Here is an 18546-nt window from a genome sequence, read left to right on the forward strand (position 1 = left end):
TGAGTTTCGAATTGATTTGAATGTTAAAGCTTGAATGTTGATTTTCGAATACTAAAAATTTGATTTCGCGTTGTTTAAATAACGTTGGCACAAAATAGGCAACGCCTATCGTGCACATTACCCCTTCGCCGTCGCTACGTACCCCTAAGGTATTATCTGTACATTCCGAAGTGATGACGTAGCGACGGACTTGGGTTTTCCATTAATGAATGGTTTTGTGAGATCTACCTGGTCCGATCTCTTCGTTAAAATTGCTGCATTACCTATTCTAAGAAACTAATATTTATCAATACCTACAGAAATAAATACATTAAAATTGAATACAACTAGAATAAAATACAAAGTGTTGACTATCTAAAAATATGAACAAAAATAAATATTTACAAAAATTACAACCCTAACAAAATTGATTATGCATATATACAATTATTAATTGAAGCCGCAACATAAAGGAAAAGGAAATTTTCACCAGAAACCCCGCTATTTTGGCCTAATAAAATTATAAGAAGCGATTTACAAAAGTAATGTATGCTAGCCTCATTATTGTTATCAGTTAATAACGGCTGTTGAAAAGAACTACAAGTATTAAGTTGGTAAAATCGATTAAAAGGCTATTCTATTTTTTTTTTCAATGGGCACTTATTTTATTATAGTTTTATGATATCAAGTACATTGTACATATGAGCAATTTATCGTTTTTATATGTTACAAAACACCCTACGCCTTTTAATTTTCCTGTTATTCTAGTTGCCTTCATTATCAAAATAATATGCCATTCAAGGTCCGTTTGGTCGATTATTTATCACAAAAAAAAACGAATTTACATAATATGCATAAAATGCATAATTACATACACACTAATCAGTAACCACTCTCGCTAGGTCACGAAGGCCGTTGGCGTTTTGTTCTGTTTGTTATAACCTCGTTACACATACATATGTTCTTAGATAGGTGCCTACACAAGTATTAAAAACAAAACATTCAAGCATTTGTTTTCTTTTGTAGGTACCCATGACTAGGTATCTATTCAAAAATAGTAAGTAATGTTAACTGTTGTTTTGGCTGTTAGCTGTTGAAAGAGAAACTAAATCCTGAAAATAGTGTTAAAGGGTCCTTCACCACAAAATTTGCGGGTATATTTTCAGTAGTGAGACTGAGACTATAATAAAAGAATCGATAATTTTGGGCGATGTTGGTATTAGTTCAGAGATTTTTCTAACAAAATATTCAAAACAATTTTTGATAAACTTTGATTTTCAGCTAAAAACATTAAAACTGAAACAATACAGTTGGTGGTATCATTAGATTTGTCTTGCTAATTAATTTAGAACCTAAAGAAAAGTATAATGTTTATTGCTTTTCTATTTAAATGGTGAGGAGAATGTCTATCTATTGAATTAATTATGATAGTAACACAAACAGGTCATGGATCTGTAACGTATTAGGTGCTCGCTATTTCTTTTTATGTAGCCTTTTTTTAATATGTTTAAATATTTTTTGATTAAAAGCGTTGAATTCAACAATTTTTTTTTCTTTTAAGCCTTCACTCGTGCCTGAAAAAGTTTTTTTCTTTTGAAGTTAAATAATTAAACAAATTTATCTAATTAAATACGGTAATGGGCTTTTACCTTTTTTCTACATTCAGCAGTCTACTTCAAATTTTTAATTAATTTTAGTCAACCATTTACCATTTTAATCTTTTAATACCCTTCTCCGTTCCTATTCTGTTTCTGTTTTTTTAGGTACTGTAATATACGAATTAGACAGTAGAAATGATATAAAAACTAGTTTTTACCTGCGGCTTCGCAAGCATTAATATTCTAAATACTGCCAAAGATCATCGGCTACCACATAAAACTAATTTTTCTATTCCTTGGGAAGTGTTTTTTTTTTTTTGGATAACAACGTGTATATAAAATTTCTTGATGATCGGTTGAGTTAAGGAGTGAGATCGTAATAAACAAACATACATTTGCATTTATAAAATTAATAGGATAACTCCCAAATTTTAACTCAAATTCTTTATTAAAGTTTGGAGATCTCAGTAGTATTACCAATTTTGAACAACTGTTATCAGTAGATTTACTTAATAATATGAGCTGGAGCATGCTATAGCTCGATATTATAAAATATTCACTGAAATAAAAACACTACAGACCTTAATTCAAGAGAATAGTAATGATTCGTAAAGTAATAAAGTTGTTAGGAAGAAATATTTAATGCTATAATTTTATTATACCCTCGAAGTTCACGAAATTAACGCTAAGACATACCTAGGTACATTCAATAGTGGTTTCTATGTCTTTTTAACTACCTCACCTTATTTGTCACATTATTATGTATCATAAAGCAATTTAGAAAGATCCAAGTATTAAAAATTACGAAATCTCGTTAATCTGATATTGGGTTACATCAAACTACAAACCAAAAAAGGATAACTAGTGGATTTATTGGTTGTCCTGGTCAATTTAATTACCACAATATTGTGAACTTTGCTTGAAGTAGAATTTTGTTTCTCTGGGCCAAAATATTAACTGCATAAATACTAATTTGAGCCCTTATTGTTGTTATATTTTTAAATTAGTTGCGTTAAAGAGATCTAACTTTATTCATTTCTATATTATATTGAACAGTGTTACGTATTTTCTTAATTTCAACTTTTAATTAGCTGTAATAGGTATTACAATATTACAATTGTCTAGTATCTAAATTTAAACGAAACTGATTGCATACTTGCAAAATGTAATTTGTATTATGTGCGTATGTACCTATATACCCACATGACATTACTTACTTAATTACTTGAATCGAATCATTTCAGACAAAAAGTGAAATTCTGTGATAATACGTATCATAAATATACAAAACAAATTTCCGTAGGTGCGTATCAAAATACTCAACAATGATTGATGAACTTTGTTTTATTTTAATAACAGGTTTTTTCAGTAATTGAACCAGCAGAAACAGATATTTATTAAAGCGTAGATACTAAATGAACAAAATAATTTTGAATATTTTGGAATTTTTTAAAAACATTTCTTTCAACAGTCTTAAATCATCAATTATAAATGAAAATAATCCTATTTTATTTATCGCCATTATTTTAAGAGATTATATCAACTTCTGGCTTCTAAGTTATTTCTAAATACTTACTTAAAAATCGATATTATCTATCTAAGGCTCATACAGATAAATTTTCAGAATACAATCACACCTAAAAATAATAATTACTTTGCCGATAAAAATTTAACTGTCTAAATCTAGGAAATAATCAATGTGTTTACACAACAAATTTATTAATTTGGCGCCGAAGTGATGACGTAGCGACGGACTTGGGTTTTCCATTAATGAATGGTTTTGTGAGATCTACCTGGTCCGATCTCTTCGTTAAAATTGCTGCATTACCTATTCTAAGAAACTAATCTCTCAATAACTCAAATTAATAAAACTCCATATTTAATAAAAAATGTTTAATTCTTGACTGGTTTCGTTTAAGTTGTTGTACCATTGCAGTTTAACAAATGTTAAGTAAGCAATGCAATTCACAAAGTATAATTATATGTACAGGTCTGACGAAGGAAGCGGGCGAGCGGGCGCGCAGGTACTTGCCCATTTATGACCTATTTGGGTAAGTCACTTGGAACCGATACACAAAGAAGCTTTCAGTAGGCGTAAATTATAGTATTAATACAGATAGGACAGTAGCGTACNATATACCATGTTGTAATTTTAAGGAATAATTTTAATAACTATATTGAATATAATACTTTAACTTTAGTTTTATGTAAAAATTCGAGTTATTTTTTACAATGTCTAGTTTTAAGTTAGGCCCTGTTCAATGTTTTAGTTTTCTACAATCACATGTACAGTGCCTGATTGTGTTTACATTTAGTCTATCTCTTAAAAGAACGTACTATAGGTCTACCACCTACTCCTCTTAACTGCTGTTTCTGGTTCTAATATTTCTCCTAGTCTTTCATATAATATGTTTATCTTCTCTACTATTTCTAATAATAAGCATTTATTTTCTACGCCAAAACTAAAGAAAAGAGCACTTCACCTTACTAATTTTCTTTTGTACCGAAAAATTGTCATAATAATAATTTCCTTGATTTCATATTCAATATGCTTTTGTGGCAAGTGATGCGCTTGAATTTCGATTCATTAAATGTACTCTAAAAAAGAAAAATAAATAAATAAATTGTATCAAAAGGTATGAACACTGTTCCGAATATATCTAAACCAACATTTCCTCTGTTAATTGAAATGTAATCGCGGAATGGTGCCATAGATGCGGAATTGAAGAGTATTGTACCTATGCGTTGTCTAATAAGAACAAGAAGCACACTTTCATTTGAAGAGCTGCCAAGAGAGGCAAGTTTAATGGTAAAAGCGACAACAGACGCTGTAATGTATAATACATCGCAAATAAGGACGATCGATCAGACATTAACAACCGGACAGACAGAAGTGAAACTTACCTGTACGAATCTTTCGTCGACAAAAAATGCAACTTTACGCACTTGCTTGTGGACATTTTGTTTATATTGTACCGCAACTGTTGTTTTCGCTGATTACAACGCTTTCGACGACTAAACCCAACTGATTATGAATTTTCAACCAGAGCCGTTATTATTGCCAACAAGTACCTACCTATCACACACATGTATGTACATACATATATACGCTGCTATCATATCTATGTGCTAAAAGCAATCGTCTACTTTAAATGAGTTTACCAAACGTAATTATAAATAGGCAGTGCTAGTATTTTTGTTTACCAAACTATCTGTCCTTATCACATCCAAAAATATTATATTTATCATTTCTATACTTTTTATCACAGGTACTTATCAGGCGCATACCTAAAAGAAATATGGCATGCTAAATTTGCCTTTTTTCGTTTGTTTAGTTTCAGAGTATACTAATTATTCTAACAGCGCCCCTAATAGCTTCTCTTTTTGTGTTCAGAAAAAATCAATAATAAATAACGATCGTTTATAAAAGAAATAGTATCAACATTTAGCGATAAGTGTCTTTTTGAGGTGACTCATATTGAAAACATTATCTAAATCAAAAGTTTTTTTAGTACCCCACAAGAATAAATTATCTATTACAGACAGCGTGGTGAATGCCATTTACCTAAAATTGCTAAATTTTTTGGGGAAAGGTCCATAAGGATATCGACTTATCGAAGATTAACAACACACTGATTGTAGACCTAAAAACATAATGGTTGACCTTTGGTCGATATCGTCAAGGGATTTCATATTCACAATCTTATGATGATCTAAGAATAAATGTACTACAGAAAAGTTCCATTATTTGTAATTCCCAAAACAGTCGATGTTTTCTATTGATAATATCATATACAATGAAGGCTTACTGACTATCATATTCATTACAAATGGAGAAATACACATTCATGTAGATGAATAATTTCTTCTGAAAATTTTGGATAGTTTGCAATGCATATTAGATTATTGCAAACAGATTGTTAAGTGGATAATAGATGATGCATTTGCAACTTTAACTGTAAATTAACAAAATAGATAGATTGACAGATATGTCTACTATCAATTATTAACCATCATGATTTGTCTACGTGTTTTTCACAAATATATATATATAGTATTGTTAATCTCAGTGAAATGAAGATGGTACATTTTAAAATTGGATCGCTTATTAAGAAAGAAAACATCGTATTTGGGATTACTTGAACTTTCCGGTATTTTTAGCCTGACTAAAAATACTGCGCGCTTCGAATATGACAGCTACTTGAAATTAAAATTTGACCTTTATGCAGATGGCAATTATCTAAGGCTATTTCATCCATTTTCAATTTGAAAAGGGAGAAACTAAAGCTTTTGCGTACTTAATATTTGATTAACTTATTTATTTTTTACTCAAATTTGAAAAATAAAATAATAATTAGTTAAGTGGATTATCTTATAGAAGACATATTTATATATTTGATACTAAAGATTTTCTCAATAAAACTTTGTTTTTTCTATAATACGCTTTCGTTGGAATAAGTTGCTTCAATACTGTGTCTCCATGCACATGAAATTTTAGCAAGCTTTATCTGTGTTTTGGAGCAACAGAATTATTCAGATTGGACGTAATTAATAAATACTTACTGTAATAATTAATTATAGTTATTGATCGTGATAAGCAACATTAATAATATTAGTCATGCAAAAGTTATCAGAGTTTTGTACATACCCGTACGAGTCCTTTGTTGTTAAAAATAAACACTTAATGCAACTCATTTTTACTGAACTATTCGCCAGATCGCATTTTCTGTGACTAAATAAAAAGGCAATAAACAGTTCAACATAAGCTACAAAATTGTAATGTTTGCCAAGTAATATTGGAAGTTTGTCAAAAAATATATCCATGAATGGATCAAGAGTGACTCAATGCCAGAGATAAAATGCACGTATGTATATCTATACTTAATACGTCAGCTCCCATTTTGTGGGCGTAATTACTGACTCAATTAGATCACAAACTAAATATTTATCAAAAAAAGCATCATGAATTCATGTATTAAATGGAACATAAGATTTTATTAAGAAGCAACTTAAAAAAAACGTGTATTATTTAAGTTGGAGGAAGGTCTGTTATTTTGCAAATAACAAAATAACATAAATTTCCACATAACACTGGTGATCTACAGTTGATAGTGACTGCACGTGCTTCTGTGTTTTTTCTCTGAGGAAATTTTAGTGAGTTTGATCGTTGTATTAAATATAAATCGATCATCATGTTTGACAGGCTTGCCTTTACCATTTTTTTGATATACGAACTGCATAAATATCTTTATATTACATTTTGGTAGACGATAAAGAACCCAAAATTTAGAATTTTATATTTATTTCCGATATGTCAGAAGTTTGAATGTTATTTTCCATTTTCCATGTTATTTAATAAGTTGTTTTCACGGTTTAGAGCTAAGGAAAATTTTAATATTTTCATGAAAAATAAAAAGCCTTAGTTCTCTTTAAAAATGGCATGTAAAAGCATTTATAATTTTTCAGTCAGATAGCTTTTATTAGAACTTTATTTAGACAGATAATATTCCTACAAAATTGAAATTCCTGGTAATGCAAAATATACAGATTAATAATTCATCTAGGCTATTCACTGCGAATTCTCTGAAAAATTATTGATGACGATATAATCCACTTATACAAAATACAATTGTGCAGTAATCTTTTTATTTACATACGTAGTACGTAGTTTAATCGATTAAATGTGCGTTAGATATAAAGAGTATCTACAAGGATCAAAACAATATGAAATTTGGTGCAGCAATTTTTGCGGTCTCTTTTATGTTTAAATAAATATCTGTTAGGGACTATTATTAGGTACATAAATATTTGTTATAGGTGCAGTTGTGCTTATCTTTTCCTCTCAGTTATCAGTTATCACTAGACCTCAAAAATTGCAAAACAACTGTATCCATTTCGTATCATCGACGAGTACGAAACCAAGTTCAATTCCTTAACAAATATTTAATGTCTAAAAAAGTCATGAATACAGACAAGGCTTTACTTCCGGTATATTTAGGATGTACCAATTGTAGACAGTAGCGGCTTATAGGTATGCTTAACTAGGATGGTTATTGTTATTGAATAATAATTTGTTATATTGCCACTCAAATATTGTTGACTTTTTGAGTTTCAGTAATGCGAGCTTTATTGTATTTTAACGTAATATGTGCTCTGCAACTAATTTCTTCGATGCAAATCTGAGTTGATATTTTTGGATCTGAATGCCTATCATCGTTATCACTATAGATATGTACCTTAATAATATTCCAGATAGTTATAGATCTGCGTAAGTATAGGTTTGTAATGATAATTTGTTGTATTGTTTCTTTTTAAGATCCGAATTTCTGGAATTAGCTGATTATTAAAATGCAGATATTTTATAATAAAGAATGGAACTGTAATTTAGGCCCACCTTCGAAGTCTAGTATGCTGTCGTTCAATCGAAACTTTTATTAAAAATCACCAACCTTTTGGCGTGTTAGACGAGTTGAAATGTCAATATCCTGTCATAGGACATATATGACGTGCTAGTGACTTGACTAGACGCCCGTCAATGGAACGATTGGGGTATGATATGGAGGAAGGAATTGCTTAAAATATAAGTGCTATTCACTATTAAAATACCATCCGTCTAAATTTGGAAATATGGTCCCATGCACATACAATACTCACACAATTGCAGCCCCAAAGATCAAAGATATTATAGTGAAAGTCTAAATGCGTTCATTAAAACCGTGTTTTGTTTACTTCGATAGAAATCAATGAACTTTGATGCCAGACATTTTGAAATTGTTTGCCTTGTAATTCCAAGGGGATTCCTGTTATTCTTGACACATACCTCATCGGTTTATGATCTGGTTTCAGTTATTTTGTTTTCTGTTTCTTCATAACCGATAACCTTTCTTCAAACCTTCTTCAACAATTACGAAATTTCTAAAATACCAATTCTGAAATGGCTAACAATTCTAAATGATAAATAGTAGACTAGTCATACATCTATCATTCTTAATTTGGGTTCCCATATGAGTACAATTAATGTCCTCCTATTATTATAATTAAAAACAATAATAGAATAGGACTGAGCAGACGTCACCCTTTGTCCCTATGTACCAGTCGTCACTGAAATATTCATGCATTTGTAACTGCTGCAGGTTGTAATACCTTGTAGTTGTGATATCGATTGTCATCCGTTTGGGAACGTCGTGTAAATATGCTGGTGACAAATTTTAAATAACTTGAGTAAAGCGAGCGTGATTCAGAGCCGAAATAAATTACTAGGAAATGTATGGGCCGAAGGATGTTCACATTTCGTTCAAATAGAGCAAATAGAGCGCAAATGGCGCTAACATCTCAACTGCTGGTGATGATAAATTCCTCTGGAATGTATCCCCATCGTAAAAACACTAGCAATGCTTTTAGTATTTATGATGCTTGCTTTGGGTTTGTTTCGTTTCTCTTGAAAACACTACTTACAAATGATAATGATAACACATTTCTTTCCCCGCAGGGCTCCTTTTATCTATATACGACTGAACAACAGTAATGGCCACTTCACAATGCTCTCTAAATGTAATAACATCACTCTGTGTAACCATGTGTGTCTGTGTATGCAGTACGTGCGTTCGTTTGTGTGCACTACTTGTTCAATAAGGGCTTAAGTCTTCCCATTGCAAATAAGAACACTGAAACTCTGAGAGAGCCGATGGCTAATCCAGACGTTCATTTTGAGGCAACTTTAAGCTGATCCTTCATTAATTCGAGATGGCTGAAGTGCACAAATAGCCAACTTTATTCAATGAATTGCCATTAAAACTATTGTACTTATCTTGTTACTATTAGTTCAACAATAAATGCTTTAGAAAGTTAAAAATATATTAAAAGCATATATATCGGAAATGTCCTTAATTTTGGAAGCAAGAAGATTCAGTGGAAATATGTGAAGTAGGTATTAAAATAAATGGATATTTCAGAAGTAAATGTATTATTTTAGACAAAAGAATTTATTAGTTATCTTTAGAGTTATAGGTCCATCATCCGCAAGAAAAAAAAGTGTGTTTATGATTTAAAGATTAATTTTCATCAGATATATTTCTCAATATGATTTAGAAATTTGAAAAAGATTGTTAAAGGTGTATGTGGAATGGCGCTGTACGGGTGCGAAACTTGAACGGTCGGCGCGGCGGAAAAGAAAAGGTTAGAAGCTTTTAAAATGTGGTGTTACAGGCGAATGAAGAGGGTTAGAAATGATGAGGTATAGAAAGAATAGGAGAACAGAGGACTCTGCGGAAGTCAATATAAGTTGGTTGAACACCTTGGCATGAAGGTATAGTCAGAGACATATTAGAGGCAGGAACGGGAGTTAGTAGGGGTAGAGGTAGACCTAGATTATATTACTGTTCGCAAATAGTTAAGGATGTGGGTTGTTCTAGTTTTAGGGAAATGCGAAGATTAGCTCAGGATAGGAAGGAGTGGAGGTGCATATCCAACCAGTCTTAGGACTGACGATCCTATGATGATGATGACATTTCTCAATATGCTCACCATGCGTGAACAACGCTTACAATTCCAAACACAAACAATTGTTGGTTGCGAAAACCTAAGGCAAAACAGAATCAATCGTCTAATTTTGATAGTATGGTTTAGTGTTTTTCATATATGTATTACAGTTTTTTAAATGATTGATTTGCTGTGCCTATATAACACACAGCATTCAATATTTATTCCCTGTCTAAAAGAATAATGTGAGCTTTTAACAATAATTTAGCACCTATTTCACCAATATCTGAATTTTACCGTGCATTATTTTACAAATGCTTTTAACAAATAATTTCAAACAAACGCAGTCGGCATCATAAAGTGATCGAATTAACCAATGCTAATTTGTACTACTTGATATATGCTATTAATTAATTAGCAGGCATGTATGGTAAGCCAATACTTGTTATGTTTGAGTTACCTACCCAAAGGAGTCACTCAAGGAGATACTAAGTGTAAGATTTCAAATTCGAGGGATATGCAGCAAATCTGTTTACATTTCAAATTCCTCCATTAGTCAAGGATCGAACAACCTTTCCGTAGTCTATTCTAGGAATGAAATAAATCTGAATTTCAATGGTTTAAACATTATAGTTATTATTATTATCTTTTTAATTACGGTTTGTTTTTGATAATACCTTAAATGGTTAGTACTTAAATCCATACGGCATATACAGGAATAACTAACTTTTCTAAAGCATTTTTTTTAAAACGTGAAGTATGAATATTTGCCAATCCTTTACTCACAAAATAATTTTATAAGAAAGAAACAAAAAGCATATATCTCAACATGTAATATACTCGACATTTATTTTTAGCAAGTCGATCGTTTTCAAAATGACTAGGTCGAAACAATTTTATCGAATATTTATGTTATAACGTAACTACTACTCCTTCAAAAACTCTTGTTTTGCTTTTCTCTATATTAACATGTTTCTTCGAGAATACACCTACGATAGGTAAGTATTTTTAATAACTAATACAAGCTTTATTTAGAAAAGAGTTTCCGCGACCAATACTTTTTGAGTCATGACTTTGTTGAAGCTCCGGGTCCAAATGCCACTGGTGGTATTGCCAGCATTAAATAGTGAAAAGTAGATTGCCACTCACCAAGGCAAAACAGCCCCAAAAATTAAAATATTTGCAAATTCAGATGGTTTAATTGTCACGTGTTTAGTCAATCTAGTTAAAAAAGATTTTTTTTTTAATATGACTTAATGTGTGAATCGATTTTAATTATTCTTTCATTATTAGAAAATAATAGGTCATACCTCAAAGATGGGCCCATTAAAGTTTGAAGAAAATATTCCACCTTATTTGACTTTTAGTTTAAGTTAAGTAAGGTATGTTTAATAAAGTATGTTGAAATCAATTTTTATATATAAGTAAATATATTTAAATTATGTTTCATAAACCTCAAGTGTTAACACTCATTTTCATTAAAAAATACGTACTTATAACTGAGTATCAAAATTTTGTATAATTTTAGTATAATCGAATTTTTAAAGAGCATTAATTCATGTTTATTTATTTTATTATTCTATTTTTTAAGCCTGATGAAGTTATGCTTCACTATGATACGGATTTTTTTTCAGGAAAATTGTTCACATTTGGCCCAAATGCCTTTAATGTACGCATTATTTTATTAAATTACGCAATAGACGTCAGCACAGAAAAGGAGAATTATTTTCCGATAGGGATGAGTTGGGATCTCAATAAATTACTGTTTCAAGAATTTAATTTTCTTTGGAAAATAGAGCATCGTTTTCCTTCAATATCACGGTGAATTTGCCCTCAATTACTTTATTGCGTCTTCAACGAAATTATGTCTTTTATAGTACACATCTATTTATATGCTTTCTTGAATCTTTCGTCGTGATGATATTAAGTATTTATAGTCGCCCTGCAGAACTATCATTTATTCTGTATGCTGTGTAGTGCGATTGTAGGCGATTGTTCATATTGATGGATAAAACAAGCGAATTAGCAAGAAGTGGGTTACATGCCAGTAAACAGGGAAATCGAGATTGCGACATTCAATTCATCAGGCAAGATATCGAGATAAGCTGCTACCGACAGGTGTTAAACAAAGATTCGGATTTGAGATGTCTGTACCACTCCAGGTTCCATTAATTTCACTGCATTAAGCGGAACGACGTACGTACCACGCTCTTCATCTAAAATCGACGGTTTATCGAGAATGTTCATCAGGAATGCTTTACGGAAATTATGCTGCTAATAGGCATACCGCCTTTAGAAGTAAATTAAGTTCGTTCTGCCAATTTCAAGTATCTCCTGCTTCTACGTTATAAACAAATGTTGTAAATTCTTACACATAATGTTTGTTAATAAATTCGATTGTTTCAATATTTGATAACAAATCGAAGATAAGAGGTAAACGCTTTTATTATTAACTTCATAATAAAGTAACGTTTCGTCTTATAGTTTTGAGGCTTCATTAAGGTAAAAACCTGTACTCTTTAATAGCTTCGATTTATTACATATTTAGAAAACATAGTTTCAATAATTGTAAGTATCGAGATCAAAAAATGATTAATAATAACTTCCACTGCATCTAGCCACGAACATTAATTTATGTTCGTTGAAACACATCAATTTAAGTCTTTTAGTTCTTCATTGCTATTGAAAGTGTATGAAAAAGAAAACAAATCAATATGACTACTAAGCTACAAAAATTTTCTAACAGCCGTATCTCAATGTATAAATAGTTGCTTATTTCTGGTTGCACTTCACATTTGACAGGTCATTTTGTCAAAAATGTTACCGTTAATGTTTTGTACAACACACAAAATTACTCGTTTGATGTGCATTTTAGCCGTTTTCGGTATGAAATCCATTTTAGAGCTATAATTGAAATAGTTGTGCCTGAGCTAGCTTTTGGTAGAACTATGACTATAAANGGAGGAGATTATGTTGAGAAATAAAAAAAAAAAATTTTTAAAAACCTTGTTTTTCTTGGTCAGGCCGGAAACTTATCAATCCACCCTCGTATAACGAAACCCTTACGAAATTCAAATTTTGCTTTCATTGTACAAAGGGGATACATACAGTTAATGGGTTATTTTAAAATCAAGTACCTCACATCAAATGATACTAAATCGATAAAAACAATGCTCTCTTTGATGCATAATCAAATAATAGGCTGGAAAATTCAAGCCCAAAAAAAACGTAGTTTCAATAATTGTAAGTATTGAAAACAAAAAATGATTAACAATAACTTCTACTGCATCTAGCTACAAACATTAATTTATGTTCGTTGAAACACATCAGTTTAGGTCTTTCAGTTTTTCATGAAAAAGGGAACAAATCTATATTTCTACTAAAGCTACAAAAATTTTCTAGCAGCTGGACGGGTCATTTTGTCAAAAATATTATAGTTAATGTTTTGTACAACACAAAATATCACTCCTTTGGTGTGCATTTTAGCCGTTTTCGGTATGAAATCCATTTTAGAGCTATAATTGAAATAGTTGTGCCTGAGCTAGCTTTTGGTAGAACTATGACTATAAAGATGGTTATTGAACATTTATCGACATATATAAATCATATTATCACGCCAGTGTAGATACTAAAATATAGGAAAATAGAAATAATGGCGGAATAATGGCAGGATAACATAATTACCTAATTAAATATTTAAGTAGTATGTTAGTTTGTATTGAAGTTTAAATAGACTAAACTGGAGCTATAACATTTCAGAAACTGTCATATTTCTGTAGTTTTTACCGTACAAAAAAAAAAAAGACTAAAGGTCATGTGTAAGATAATGTCAGATTCGAACTCTTCTGACCTCAGAGGGCAAAGGGAAATGGATTACTAAGTGTTATAGTCGTGTATGTTTCGATCTGTAAGATTTCTTTTATTTGCGATAACCATATGAGGGTTGATTCTCTTTAAAGCTTTCCTTTTCAGTAGCTAGCTAAAGCTCTTGTAGTATTATACCTTATACGTATAAGATCATGCATATACTTTCTCAATTTTCTTTAAGGAAAGTGAAATAGAAAAAGGACCCGGATCTGTAATATCATGAAAAAACATGAGGTATAATGTAAAAGATTTTTTTTGGATATAAATGAAAAGGAAAAGGATTCAAAAGAAAAACGAAAGGTTATACACGTCGAGCTCAACAGGAATTATATACAGGCTTATTATGGTTTTAAGTCTTAGGAGCAGTGCTTGATGTACATTAGGATGCTACAAGCTAGTATCCAAGGCGGCAACGTCCCAGGGGCAGCAAAATTCGAAGGTTGAGAAAACAAATAATACAAAATATGCAATTTACTTAAATGTTACTTAAAAAATATAAGTACGTCATGTATATTCAATTGATTTAAAGAACATTACAAATTCCTAACTTAGTGGTGCAATAAGTTTGCTGGAATTAAGTTCTACTCTGCATCATCATCATCATCATCATCATCATCATAAGGTCGTCAGTCCTAAGACTGGTTGGACATGTACCTCCACTTTTTTCTATCCTGAGCTAAACTTCGCATTTCCCCAAAAATTGAACAACCCACATCCTTAACTATTTGCGAACAGTAATCTAACCTGGGTCTACCTCTACCCCTCCTAACTAGTGTTTCTGCCTCTAATATGTCTCTGACTAGACCTTGATGCCTAAGAAGGTGTCCTACCAACCTATCTCGCCTATTTTTTATTGACTTCCATAGAGTCCTCTGTTCTCCTATTCTTTCTAATGCCTTTTCATTTCTAACCTTCTCTACCCACGATATCCTCATCATCCGCCTATAACACCACATTTCGAACGCTTCTAACCTTTTCTTTTACGCCGCGCCGACTGTCCATGTTTCGCACCCGTATAATGCCGTGCTCCAAACATACACCTTTAACAACCTTTTTCGAATTTCGTTCGCGAGCATAGAAGTGACTTATTTTTATTAAAGGCAACGCGACCCTGAGCTATCCTCTGCTTTATATCCCTACTACTCCTTCCATCCTGACTTATCTGATTTCCTAGGTATCTAAAATCAGCCACTTCTTCTAATTTTTCGTCTCCTATCTTTATATTTGCTCTTTCCTTACTTTTTCTTCCCTTGCATACCAGTATCTACTCTGCATATTTAAATTTTCTTTATCAGTTAGCCAGTAGGTCAAGAAAAATTTGAAAAGCACTAAGGCATTTGCTAAACAAAGGGAATTTAATTTATGTATAATTGCGACAAGGTAGTTTACATCAATTTATTGAATTGTAGAACAGAAACGGGCTGAAAATTAATTAGCTCCACCCGTTGATGTTGGAAAGTAAATTTATTCTATGCAGATGCTGAAATAGAAGCAAAATATTATCGATATGTCTACCACGTAATAGCAATATCGCTTTCCCCGTGTTTTACATGGCGTTCGCGCTGAATACTTAATTAAAGTGTGAGTAGTTTTGGTGAAATACGCTGTAGAAATTCGAAACCGAAAACATAATTCACAAAAGCACGTAACAAGAACGAAAAGTAAATTAAAAGTCTCGCGATATCTTTCAGACGCAATTCTATCATTCGTATTACCGCCGTTGCTTCTTTCTTTTAAAAGTCAAACGAAACAAAAATCTTCAAGTTGAATTCGCCCAATACCAACGCGCGAGTTTTCGATAGTCGTTTACGTACGTGTTGCTTTTGAAACAAGGTCATCAAAAGTGAAAAGATCTTATGATACCTGCTGTTTTTGATTTGACATAGGAACCGAGAAAATTAGTAGAAATACATTCGTTTTCTTGTTCTTACATTATTAAAATTATCACATACCCAGTGGTGTTGTCGAGCCGGAACGCTCCGGAACGTCGTTCCGGTACTTCCTTTTTGGACAGGAACGCGTTCCGGAACTAAAGATGATTTCTGATAACGAGGATTGGCTGACGTATTGAAAAAAAAATTAAATTATTTCGTTTCCTTTCCTATTTATGCTATATACAGGGCCGATCCTGGCGACGGGCGAAAATTGGGGGAAATCCCCCCCTCGTCGTCGTCGTCGTCAAATTTGGGACATGAGAGAGCACAGAGCGGCCGCCTACCCAGGTACGGCCCTGTCTATATAATTATATAGACATTACACACATACTCCGGTCCGGCAAAAACAGCTAATCTTATCGCAGAAACCGACAACCGGCGATCGGCATTAGTGAAAACGGCAAGTTGATTGAACCGATCGATGACATAGAAGTGATAGATCGATAATAAGAATAGATTATTTTTATTGTCAAATCGTTTTTTGTTCGTTCATTAGAAAGAGTTACACTAAAGAATGCTATCAAAATGTGTAGTAAATGACGTTGTAGTAAAACGTCAGACTTGATACCCTCATACAGTAATTATTTCATTTTCTTTAAGCTTTTTGAATAGTACATAAGAAGTACCATCCAACAACTAGGAGTGTATCTACCCATGATCTTCTGTTCTCCTTTCTGTGGTTTCTTCTTGGATATAGTAATATGTTTTGTTTATTGCTGAGTGTATGGTAACTAAATTCAAACTGGCAACCGGCACGATACCGATGCCGGAGCCGTTACTGTCACTGGCATGTCTGAAAACAGCCTAAGCGAATGAGTGGACCTTAGAAAGAGCTTAAAAGTACATCGCAACAACGGATTCTATAATTGGATTGAAAATACGTACTACATCATTAGACGCTTTTTAGCTATTTAGTCTTAGACAGAGGTTACAAAAAGTTGTTTTTAAAGGTATATAAACATAGACAGAAAGAAGAATTTAAAAAACCAATTTTTCAATTATCTGATATATTGTTCACAAAAGATGGCAAGTTTCTCTGAATTCCCAGGTTATTTCGTTACTGTGCTCTCATTTGCATAGAGTTCCATGGCATATTGTTCTTGTATAAGATACAAAAAATTCGTTACCAGCATATTATAACTCAATACTAAGAACCACACTTTTGCTTGCGGTACCTATACAGTAATCAGAAAGTCAAATTTTCTTTCCATTACAATTTATGGAAAATAGAAACTAATAGTAAAACACTTGAAGAAAATTATTTCTAGTACTCTCAAACTCTTACGTATACAGTTATTAACTTTATGTTGATACAAGTGGATAAGTAAAAATCATTTACTTAATTACCTAATCGAGTTATAAGGAATACCAGTTAAAAAGAATAATTAATATTTGTAGATATTAGAGTCATCACCTTATAACTTTCTAGTGTGTCGCGTATCATTAGCACTTTTTTAATTCATTAGATAAATATTGCCTACTTAATTATTATTAATGTTTATTTCTTATACATACAACAAATTCGTTTAATTTCTTCTCATTAGTTTGAGAAATATTCACAATAAGCCTTCAGTCCTCATTTTCAACATTTTAGCAAATATTATTTATTGTTAATTATTACGTAACACTTAATATAAGTACTAATGCGATGTATACTTATGTGAAGTTATTCCTTAGAAAACGGCAGCAATTATAATGTAAGCAGTCGTTTAACAAAACAAGAAAATTACAGAAAAGCGATAACTACAACTTATTGAACAAATAGCTATATTTTAGCTGTAATTTTTTTAAAAGCACATTTTAATTTTCAAAAGTGTAAGGAGTCAAAATGTTATCTACTCACTGTATTGATGCAAGCGCTACAAGAGATATATTCCAGGGAAGTATTCTTTGTTTTTATATACGTATATATAAAACAAACAAGTGAAGAATATTTAAAGTGAAAACTTTTACTGCGAATAAACTCACTTCAAGCACAATTAAATTATTTCTTTATATAGAACTGAGTAAACTCAGGAACTGTTTTATTGAAATTTCAAGCGAATGTTCAAGGTACCTACAGTATTTCTGGATAATAATGAAGAGATATTTCCGAGAAAGTTTTCGTTAAGGGAAATTTAGTTACTGTTACAAGGCAAATTCTCTTTTCATTTATCATATTACTGTTAATATCTTTACATGTATGCCAAAACATATTTAGTCAATTAAGTATTCATTTCATTGTTTCAATTTCAGGTTAAATTTTCTTCAACATCAGAATGAGATCGAGCATTTTAATTTCTTATGAATGACTTTTGTTAAATTAATAAAATATTTAATGCTTGATGGCTCCACAGTAAAAGCGTGATGATGGGCTGAGTTCCAAACTTTTTCCGATATCTCTTCATATTCTATATCGAACGTATTAAAGCTAATATAAAATACAAATCAAAAAGCTTATGTAATGCCGATGTTGTAATATAATTCCTATCCTGTCTACAGGTAAATTGGAGGATACGTACGCCTGCATGTATTCAACTACATAAAGTAAACAAGACACACATTAACCTAGGTACATATATACGAGGGTGGATTGATAAGTTTCCGGCCTAACCAAGAGATGACGCCACTAGGCCTACCTTGAGGTGACATTCTATAGTACCATCCTTGGATAGCTTGTAGCTATAGTTTCAGCCCGATCTCCTTGCTAG

At 31.7% G+C, this 18546-nt stretch overlaps 1 protein-coding gene across 9 annotated transcripts in view; it reads left to right on the plus strand.

Moving 5' to 3' along the window:
* Positions 1 to 6353: 6353 nt before the first annotated feature.
* Positions 6354 to 18546, plus strand: part of LOC108736681 — a 43101-nt gene continuing 30908 nt past the window's right edge. The window contains exons 1-4 of one of the 9 annotated variants that reach the window (XM_025975928.1): positions 10018 to 11437; positions 11690 to 11876; positions 11933 to 12939; positions 14104 to 14361. The gene's annotated coding sequence lies outside the window, so the exon portion shown is untranslated. The other 8 variants (XM_018469198.2, XM_018469199.2, XR_003231411.1 and 5 more) reach the window with 8 other exon arrangements.

The sequence above is a fragment of the Agrilus planipennis genome, unplaced genomic scaffold (assembly GCF_000699045.2).
Source record: "Agrilus planipennis isolate EAB-ADULT unplaced genomic scaffold, Apla_2.0 scaffold12, whole genome shotgun sequence".
In the NCBI taxonomy this organism is placed as follows: Eukaryota; Metazoa; Arthropoda; class Insecta; order Coleoptera; family Buprestidae; genus Agrilus; species Agrilus planipennis.